Genomic DNA, 7,998 nt, shown 5'->3' with positions numbered 1-7,998 from the left:
GGCGATCAGGGGGTTTGGGCGCTGTCCCCTGTCATGCTGATCCCGGTGCCGGGAGCCTCGCTGCTCCGCTGATCCCGGTGCTGGGAGGCATATTACCCTTTTACTATATAGGATAGAGGCCTGGTGCATGGGTAGGGGCTGGCTGGTTTGCCCTGAAGGGTGTCCTGGATCAGGGTGGGGGTCCCCACTGGGGTGCCTGGCCAGTCTGGGTGAGGGGCTGAGGGCTGTTTTCCGGCTGGCGAGTGACTAAAGCTTCCAACCGCTCCTTGTTTTCTTCTCTTTTTTTTTTTTTTTTTTTGGGCCAGCTTTAGCTCTGGGGCCTCGCTGCTGAAAACATAGATACAATGTTGCGGTCCGAGCCCGGCTGAATGGAAGCCCTTTTCTGGGGTTTTGTTTAGCTTCTTATTTGCAACATAGTATATAGTTGCTTAGAGTTGCAACTGAGAGGCCGGCAAGTGAGGCGGTGAACGTTGGAGTCTGCAGCAAGCAAGCCTCCCTGCTCGCTTCAGTGCCTGGCTGCCGGCTGCCATCTTGGCTGACAGTTAATTTGCATATACTCACTGATTAGCCAATGAAAAGGGTAGCGGTCGTACGCCAATTACCATGTTTCTCTTTTATTAGTGTAGATGCCTCATATCAGCAAGCTTTCCAGTTTTCCTCAATGTTGATTTCCCCTCAAGTCCGTAACTGTCGTTATCATATCACTTTGCGTTCTTACATGACAGCATAGCCTACTTCACAAGATAAAACAGAGGGTTTCAGGTTGGACCCCACTCAGAATCCAGCCCTATTCCCTCTTCAAACATGTCTGTTTTGGGCCTCTGCCACCTGCTCCGATGAACCTAGGTCCCCTCTGCATCCTGAGCCTGGCCTCTCTGTGACACGCCCCCCCCCCCACACCCCAACCTTGCTTCTGCTAGGCATCTTTTACTATTGATCCCAGATCTACCCTTAGCAATCCTTATCTGCAGGCAGTGGGTTCTTCTAGCCCCAATTTTTACCTTGTGCATGTTTTGGGCCAATCACATCACTGCACAATTTGAAAGTTCCAGCCAAACTGACTCACAGTTCAGGCTTTCTGTGCTTTCAATTCCTCATAGAAATATCTGGCAAAGTATGAAGATTTATTCATGTTTGAGAGAATGAATGCAGTCTTCCTAACTTGAGATATAGAGGGTATGTTGGCATGTTAATGTTGAGAAATCCACCCTGCCTAGATGAGTTCTAAGAACCAGTCCAGCTGAATTTTTTTTTTGTCTGTAACATTTGCTCTCAGATGAATAATGTGATCATGTTAATAACACAGAAAATATCAAAAGAATTTTTAAATGAATATCACGTTTTCAAACCTGCCTCTGATTCTGCACAAGATAAATGGTGGTAGCTCCACAGTGTGGACTTTTAAACTTCGATGGTGCCATCAGATAATCTCTCCATGCTTCATTTTTCTCATCTGTAAAGCGAGGGGCTGGGTTCAATGACCTTCAGTGTCCTTCCAGCTGTAAAATCCAGTGAGTATATGGCCACACTCACAGAGCCATACAATTATCTGTTATTCACTAATCAGATCATTAGGAGGTCTCTGTGGGCCAAGAGTAGCGATTAACCTGAAGCAAGCAAAAGAGAAAACAACAAAAATAAAACAAAAAGATAATGCAGTTTAAAGTATGGTAACCAGCTGGAGTTCTTTATATGTGAGTGTGGCTTTGTTTTCTCCAATAAACAAGTTTGGAAACAAAAGATATCTCTGACGTTTGTCTTGATGCTCTGTTCCCAACCTGCCTCCAAGTCTATTATCAAATCTCTTGTCGGTTCTCTTGCTCTTCAGGAGCTTCCTGAACTGCCTTCTGGCTTCTCTCCCTCCCAGCCAGGCTGCACATTTCTGCTGGATTTATCACAACAGACACCATTCCCTGTCCATAAAAACAAGCAAACCAACCAACCAGCCCTTCAGTTGCTCCCATTTATCTGCAGAAAGAAAGAAAAAAAATCTAAACTCTGGCCTGACATTTAAGGTCCTTTATTGTGCCACAGTGGACCTGGCTAGCATTTTAAAAGTAGTTCATTGAGTTATGTTTGATACAGGGAGTATGGGTATCGTGTAGACACATAACCAGAATTTGCAGTCCCAATGCTAGAGCGTCGAGGAAGGAATATTAGAATGTTGGTTCCCAGTGTTGAGCGAAAGAGCATAATCACTGACTAATCAAGAAGAGCTCCCCACCCACCCAGAGTGAGTGGCTCAGTGGTTGAGCGTTAATCTATGAATCAGGAGGTCACGGTTCGATTCCCGGTCAGGGCACATGCCTGGGTTGTGGGCTCAGTCCCCGGTGGGGGCATTCAGGAGGCAGCTGATTGATGATTCTCTCATCATTGATGTTTCTACCTCTCTCTCCCTCTCTTTTCCTCTCTGAAATCAATAAAAAAATATATTTAAAAAAAGAAGAGCCCCAAGATTTCTTACTGTTAGCATCAGAGCGAATGTTCAATTGACAATAGCAGGGATTTTATGTAGTTAAAGTGTTATAAAAGATTCTAGTGGGAAATAGGGTTTTATTTCTTTTAAAATTTTATTAGTTTTTTCAGTGTCTTGGAATAGACTTCAAAAAAATTCTTAGTCATGGGTAATACTGTCAACATCAGATAATTTTGCTGGTTTGGCATTTAGTAAAAGATTAATTGTGACTTCAAGTTTGTAAGTAAGAGAACATTATGTTGCCTTCTGGAGTAGGTTTTTTAAATGTGTGGCTATAGACTCAAGACTACAGAAATGTCACATTTCAAAAAAGAACACAGAAACTTTTTTTGACAGGTTCTTCTATTACTTCAGTTAAATGCGTATTGTCTATTATTACCATCGTGTTTGTTATTTACTATCTTAGATTGGCATCTCTTCATGTGTAAATATCTCATAATTTTGACTAGATTGTAAGCTTCTTGTAGGCAGGCACTGGATCTTACACTTTTGATAAATTAAAGGAACTGGGGCTAGAGGGGCACCAGCTCCCCCACAGGGACCTTTCCTATTCCTTCCCAACTGTTTCTAAGGCTGGTATCCCAACCCCTGGGTCCCAGGCCTCTGATGCCTCCACCAGAGGCTTCCACCAGATGGTGCTCTTTTCCCATTTCTGTTCTTGTCATTGGCCATAGTACCCTTGCCACTTGCCCAGGCCTTCTGCAAGGTAGGATGGAACACAGGTAGAAAGACGATTTGAAATCAGGTAAAATCTTCTCAAGTGAGAAAATAGATTATAGGAAATATCTATAGTGTGCAGGTGATTAGCATTGTTCAGAAAGCCCATTTCCTTGGGCATTAATCAGTCTCTACCACATGGCTCACTGCTTAAGATCAAGTGCAAGGGTTTTCATACTCTTATCAATTTGCCGTTGAAGCGCTACTCAACCACGTGCCCATTTGAGTTCTAAGATTCCATTTCTAATGCCAGAATAATATTCAGTATTAGTTTTTGCAGTCTGTTTGGAAACAGCCATTACCAGAGAATAGAGATGGTCAAGAGGGAAATAGAAGATGTCTCTGAACATTGAGTATTGCAGACTGCCTATCCATTTAGAAGGCACCACTGTTTTGGTACAAAAACTGAACCTTAAATTTAGACATCCTTGAGACAGCAAGAAGAGATTTGATTTTGTCTACCAGGTAGCAGGGAATATCTGATGAGTTTTAAATTTACATAAGTCACAGGTAAAATAACCCTTTTAATACCTTAGTTGCAAAAATTTTTCATCTAGATGTTCTAGATTTATAACAGTACAGATGTTGGCCTTTCTAGGGATCTAGTGTTATAATGCCATTACAACCTTATTCATCTAACCCAGAGGGTCTTCTCATGTTGGAGGGAGAGAGTTATTGATATATTTCAGAAATCTAATGAAGTTTTTGGACTCTTTTTCAAGGGAAAAGAAAACATATATTACCTTTCACTTATAATTTTAGGGAGTAAGAGAACATAATGTTTATTTCCCAAAGCTCAACTATGGACTGACTTCAAGTTAAAGACCTCGGATCTATGTACTCTCTGAGAATAGGTTGTCTAACAAAACAATTATACTTTCTCTTAATACTGTTTTTTTAAAAATATTACAGCCAATTGAAAAATAGTTAATATGGAATTTAAGAGCTTGTGCTCTGGAAGCAAGTAGACCTGGGTTCAAATCTTGGTTCTGTCACTTAATAGCTACATGATTTTTGGTCAAGTTCCTTGATCTTCTTGAGTCAGTTTTCTTATCTATAAAATGGGGATAATAATAGTACTGACCTCATAGGGTTGTGATGAAAATTAAATAAAATAACACATGTAATATATACATATATATCTCAATGTTTATATTAAATACTAAATGTGCTAATTTTTAAATTATAGTTAGGAAATAGAATTATTTTTCTTCCTAGATATTTCCAATATGAAGATAGTTACAGTTGTTTGTTTTACCTCCTTAATTTATTATTAGAGTGCCTGTTCTGGAACTAGTTGCTAGGAATGGTAACTTGTTAGCCTTATTTACTAACTGTGTGATTATGGGCAAGTTATCTCACCTCTTGATGCCTCAGTTTCCTCATTTAGAAAATGAACATAATAATACAGTTAGAGTTGAAGGGGGAGTGAGTTAATATAAGAGAACTGCTTAGAACAGTGTCCAACAATGTGTTCAAAATATCTTAACATTGTTATTATTATCATAATCTTGATGAGCTGGGGCTCATCAAGATTCCCTCAATACAGTGGGTTCAATTTATTTGTTGTACCTTTCCTTAAACTAAAGTTCAATTAAAGGGGATTGAAGGAAGGGTGAAAAGATGAAGGGGATTGAAAAATACAAACTTCCAGTTGTAAAATAAATAAGTCATAGGAATGTAACGTACAGCATAGGAAATATAGTCAATAATATTGTAATAACTCTGTAAAGTGACAGATGGTTACTCTACTTATCACGTTAAACACTTCATAAGGTACATATATAAATATTAAGTAATTATGTTGTACACCTGAAACTACTATAATATTGTGTCAACTATACTTTAATAATAAAAATAAATTAATGTTTAATTGAAACCTGTTTAATTTAAAACATGTATCACAAACTTTGCCTTGCACATAATGTTTAACCCTACATGTTCAAGACTATTTTGTAGGGTAAACTTAACGTTGTGGATTTTTATTCTTTCATTTTCATTTTTGGAAGCACAAGAAAAAAATGTATTTATTTTGATTGAATGTGAAAATAATAATCATCAATATGGTTTCAGCATCTTCTCTCTGCTCATTTTGTACTCACCTTTTCCTAGTTTCAAATCTTATTTGCATGGACCTAATAATGTTGAATATGACTATTATAGAGGAGTGATAGCTTCCCTTTCACATTGAAGCCAAAGCTTCAAAGAGAAGATTAAAGAAGTATTTGTTATCTATATGCACAGGCCTGACATGAAATTCTCAGAGGCTTTTAGGATAAACACTACTGTGTGTGTGTGTGTATGCTTTTTCTTTCATATACTTCTAATGTGGTCTTTGCATTTGGGTTCAAAATTTTTAGTTTCAGACTTGTTGGGGTCTCTGGCTAAGGGATAATTGTTTTCAAAGTGAAGGATAAGAATTAGAAGATTTTGGCAGGATTTGACTAAATGCCACCTAAAGAGTGTAGAATTCTCTGGTGTGGAATCATCTTTCCGGAGAATGTGATGAAGGCAACCCATAGGATATGTTTAACAAGACAAGGTCAAGGCCTTAAGTGTGTCCAGCAGAGAATAATCTCTGGCTCCTCCAGTGAGGGATGAGGTTGCTCACCTTTTGGCTTTGCCTTTTAGAAGTAACCTCTGTGAAGTGTGTGTGTGTGTGTGTGTGTGTGTGTGTGTGTGTGTGTGTGAATAGACTTTCTTTAGGGTGATTCCTAATTAATACTTAGAGTAAGAGGAGAGGGAAAAAAGGTAGAGTAACAGGATAATTTTATAACTTCTGAAAAATAAGGGAACTAACATTCCACTTCATGTCACCTCATTTCAGTTCTACATATGACAGAAATATTTAAAAATATTTAATTACAGTATTATCAAGAATGAAGCAGATTCCGATTTTTAACATCAAGATAAACCTACTGTATTTGATACTGTTAAATCTAATCTTTTTTTTATAATCAGCCTTCTTAAGTCACAGCTATTGGCAGAAGCAATACTCTTAGTATATGTGAACTTAAAACATCTTCCTAACTAACAAGAGAAATCGGAAGGCCAGGGGCACGTTATGTAGGTAGAGGAGGGGACTGAAAATATGTGTGTGAGTTGGAGTGGGGCTTATGGAGATGAGAGGACAAAAGAAGAGGCTGAAATCATGAAAAACATATTTTACCTACTTAACAATTTGCCAAGAGTTGGTCTTTTAATTGCTGTTGCATCACTAGGATTATTTGGGGGTAATACATGAGAACATTGGTTAACAAAGTTCCTGCTGTTGCCATTAACATTTTGGAGAGAGGAGTGCAGGTGCGTGCACACACACACACACACACACACACACACACACACACACACGCATGCGCTCGGGCACCCTAATTTCTATTTATATTGAATTAGAGGTTGGTTAATGATTGGAATCAAGGGCTTGGGCGGTGCCTCAAAAGAAGATGGAAAATAGAAGGGGAAGATGACAAATTGCTTAGCCCTTTTATGATTAGCTTGATTAGCTGTATCTTACAGAAAGGAGTTTTCTGGAAAACTCTTCACAGTGGCCAGCAGGTTCAGTGTGGAGCTGCGTTGTCTGCTGGGTGGAGACTGACCCATCACGCCAGTTCCTGTTTGCATGTCCCTACATCCAGGATGTTACAGCTTTACATTTTCCACCCCTTTCTCCTCTTATTCCCTTTTCTTTTCCACTGCAGCTGGCAAAGCTGTCTTTAACTTTCCCTGCCATCTTACATTTCCCTTCACCTGACTGCCAGTCCAGAACTGTTCTGGAAAAGGAAAAGCCAAGCATGAGGTTTCTTCTCCATCTTCTCTTCCTCATCTCTGATAATTTCCCACGGATTCATTACTGGATTACGGCAACATCCGCCCCACTGATTTCCTTCCTCTCCACTTTCTGAATTTTTATCTTATTAACAAGTAACCTAGATACTCACTGGGCTAATGTTTCTCCCTAAAGTGGTCACACATTATTTCAGTCACGTATGTACTGGAAGATACACAATTATCACCTATGCCCTTCTGTTAGTCTTTTTTCGGGGGGGGGGGGGGGTAATGGATTCTTTTAAGAATTCAATAAAACTGTGACTCTCTAGCCAAGGGGGGAAATGCTCATATGCACATACAAACTCTTGGGAGGTCAAGATGAAGATAAGAATTATTCACGCTACTTAGTGGTATGGGAGGGTCACTATGTCCACAGCAAGAAACAACATGTGGTGATCGTAAGCGAGATTGGACTATGTTGAGAAATGAGTGAGAGGTGAGGAAATAAAGAGATAAACTATAGACACACTTTTGAAAATTTCACTGTGATGTGAGGGAAAAGAGGACGGCCAAGATGGAGGGATATGAAGAGGGTGAGGGAAGGTTTGCTTTATTTTTATATTAACGAAATGCTGATGGAAAGTGCGAAATTGAGAGGAAGAGGTTGATTATATACAAGAGAAAATCAATATAGAAATAATGTAAGCTTCCTGTGAAGGCAGGAGGAAATGGGATCCAAAATACAATAGACTTTTGTGGGTAGCCACCATATATAATATTGTTTTGGAGGGAGGGGATGCAATTTAGATTCCAAATAAGTGACTTAAAAATGATCCTTCCTACCACTGCTGTTTCATTAGTTTTAAGGCTTTAAGGGTTGTCAGTTTTGCCAATCATTTCCCAAAATAAAAAAGGAGATGGCAGGCTTCAAGAGCCTCAAACTTGGCTCAGATACTAAAATGTTTGATGACCTTGTCAGTTGCTCATGCTTGACCTATAAAATTAAGAATAATTTAGGCCCAGAAGTATTTGAGGAT

At 39.3% G+C, this 7,998-nt stretch overlaps 1 protein-coding gene across 1 annotated transcript in view; it reads left to right on the top strand.

The window, feature by feature from the left end:
• SKAP1 (src kinase associated phosphoprotein 1) overlaps positions 1 to 7,998 on the top strand; it is a 246,283-nt gene that overhangs the window by 24,202 nt on the left and 214,083 nt on the right. The window lies entirely within an intron of this gene.

Source organism: Myotis brandtii, unplaced genomic scaffold (assembly GCF_000412655.1).
Source record: "Myotis brandtii unplaced genomic scaffold, ASM41265v1 scaffold157, whole genome shotgun sequence".
Lineage (NCBI taxonomy): Eukaryota > Metazoa > Chordata > Mammalia > Chiroptera > Vespertilionidae > Myotis > Myotis brandtii.
The sequence above is the reverse complement of the archived record's forward strand: the minus strand, read 5'-3'. Positions and strand labels throughout refer to the sequence as shown.